The sequence below is a fragment of the Lactuca virosa genome, chromosome 1, assembly GCF_052849685.1.
Source record: "Lactuca virosa cultivar CGN04683 chromosome 1, Lactuca_virosa_CGN04683_v6, whole genome shotgun sequence".
NCBI classification, from domain to species: domain Eukaryota; kingdom Viridiplantae; phylum Streptophyta; class Magnoliopsida; order Asterales; family Asteraceae; genus Lactuca; species Lactuca virosa.
The window spans coordinates 193,479,441-193,482,362 of NC_136426.1; the positions used below are offsets into that span (position 1 = coordinate 193,479,441).

Below are 2,922 nucleotides of genomic sequence, written 5' to 3' on the forward strand. Positions count from 1 at the left end.
CATTGATACAACTGCACCAATTTGTCCTCTAGATGTGAAACTTTCCAAAGACTGGATTTCAGTCCCTAATAAATAGGAAGTATTTGAAATTTGAATGAACACTTATAACTAACTGAATTTTAGTATCTAATATTGATTATTTAGTCATAAATGTCATATATAAGAGACTGATAAATCAATCACGAATAATATTTCAAAGGGATCTTATTTGGGACTGAAGTTCAGTCTTAAATAGAATAGCTACTTTTGAATCTGAAAAATCATTAGGAATAAAATTTTAGTATTTGAGGGGGTTATTATTTAGTCAGATATATCATATATTATAGACTAAATATCATGGACTAAATACCAGTCTCAAGTAATTGCTTACTCACATAATTATTTTAGTTCCTAAAACATGTTAAAGATCAAAATATTATATTTTCCCAACCTAAAATATTCTTATTTACCATTTATAAACTTACAAAATATCATAGTTGCCCAAAATATTTTTTTTAAACATTTTGTAATTATTTTAAATCATTATTTTTCTCAAATTTTTATTATCCCTCTAATAAATCTAAGATCATATTATCATCTATTCCTTTTATAGACATCCATAATATCTTATTTAATTAAATTATTATTTTAACTAATTTGAATAAATTAAAATATTTAAAACACCTTATTTCATAGAAAAATAAATAATTCATCAGAATATTTAAAAACCCTAAAATGTAACTTGAAAGGATTTTTGAGAACAACCTCTTTTTCTTACATAGCGGGAAAATGAAAAAGCAAATCATAAAATCCCGCTTCAGAAATTCCTCAATTCAGAAGATGGAACGAGTGTTCTTCGTGGTTCCCCTTTCCTTGAACACATGCTCCGCTGCTGAACATCTGTAACCTAGATCGACCGCCTTGCTCTGCCGCTCCATCTCTATTCCCTAGTCGTCTCTCTTCGTTCGACCCTCTTCTCCTGCTTCACCCTCTTCCGCCCTGCACAACCCTAGATCGTATACCACCCTCCGTGTAACTGTAAGTTTCTCTTCGTCTATGTCTTTTTGTATTACATTGATGTTTTCCTGAATTTCATGTAACCACCTTCAAGCTTCTTATTTTGAAAACTAACTTCGTTTTCATGTAATTAAGGAGATAAGTGAAATTATTGAATCTTTGATTACGTAAACTCTGGCCCATCCTTTAGCGATGACATCAACTTCAGAATCAGTCTCGTGCATCCAACCCATAATTATCCTTCACTTTTTCACAGGATCAAAGAATGATTTGGAAGCGTAGTACCTCCCGTAATCAAGCCTTAAACTGCTGAGTGTTAGTAATCTCCATTTCACATTGATGTATCTACCCCATTCGTGCTATCAACACACACCGGAAAGAAATCAGGGCATTCCCATATTCCTGTTCCTGGAACATGATGAAGTGGGGAATCATGTTTACTCCAATTACCAAGATCGTCGGGTCTCTAAATTCATCCGGATGAGATATGGATTGCCGGCGTGCTTCACCCATTCTTTGAGATATGGATCGGATAAGTCCTTTGGGACTGCCAAATTCTTGACTTGGCAGTTTTCAGAGTCAATTCCGGTGTATAGCATAATAGGCTTGTTTCCGTGGAGGATAGTGGCGGAGCCAGACCAGCAGCCATTGATGTCGAAGGGAAGAAGTGAGAAGAAGAAATTGAGCAAAAGAATGAACCAGGTGGGTTTTAGAGGCTTGAAATGGTGAAATGACAAAAATACCTCCACAAACCACAGGGACCATCCGTGTAGTTTTCTCTTGCTCTTATTTTCCAAGTATTAAAAAAATTCTCAAACGCACACTTCCATTTCCTTGACTATGAACAAAAGCATTCATATTTTGTTTCATACTATCTTGACAAGTATTTTCATTCCAAGGTTTCACAAGTTGTTTCTTTTACCATTGTGCTTCTTTTATATTTTGATATACAGATACTATAGATGGATTCATTTGGAAATGATACACTACTAGCTTGTTTATCATGAGTTTATTGCAATAAGGTAATTTTGATTGTTGCTTTTATGTTGGTTTGCTTAGTGTTATTACACATGTTTATCATTAGTTTATCATGAGTTTATTGCTATAAGTTTGAGCAAACATAGAGATCTTGTTATCATTTTGGAAGGTAATATATCTATCTACTTCTATTTTTTTATTTATTTTACATTAATTTGTGTCTAATTAGTTTGAAAGTTGTGTCGTTATTTTTGTCATTGTTCTTTAATGTGGTGTGATATTAGTGATATTCTTACATATTTTATGTGATTTGTTATGGTTATATTATAGGCAATTGTTCATAAGTTGGATAAACAAGAGGAGCAAATATGCGAAGGAAATCTTCATGTCAACTTTTGTGTTTCTTCCTGGACTATTATTTAGTTTGATAGTTTAGTGTTTTGCGCAATTACTAGCATAATGTTTAGACTTATTAAGTCTTTTGGAAGATATTTTTGTTATTTATATTGAGAATATTATTGTAAGATCATTTAAGTTTTAGTTTAAGCAATGCTTTTGTGTTTTGAATTGATTATTTTAATTGTTTTTTTATTCTTTTATAATCCATTTAAGTTTATAAAAAAATTGGAGCTAATTTCGTAATTTAAATGTTTTATTGTAAAAAAAAGTGTCTAAAATGATATTATAAGGACAAATATGTTATAAGTGGGGCCTTGAAGAAAATATATTGAAGATTGAACTTGATAGTATCAAAGACTAATATTTAGTCCTTTAAAGATAGTATACGAGACTGATATGACATAAAATAGAGATTCCAATGAAAAACATTGGAGACTGACTAATAAATTATAGAAGGCTGATATTCAATCCCTAAAAGATAATATCAGGGACTGATATGACATCAAATCGAGGATCTGAAGAAAATAAATTAGAGACTAAAGGAGATAT

The 2,922-nt window shown here is 31.4% G+C and overlaps 1 pseudogene; it reads right to left on the reverse strand.

The window, feature by feature from the left end:
* Nucleotides 1-1,327: 1,327 nt before the first annotated feature.
* Nucleotides 1,328-1,691, reverse strand: LOC145126109 (fructan 6-exohydrolase pseudogene; annotated as a pseudogene).
* Nucleotides 1,692-2,922: the final 1,231 nt, after the last annotated feature.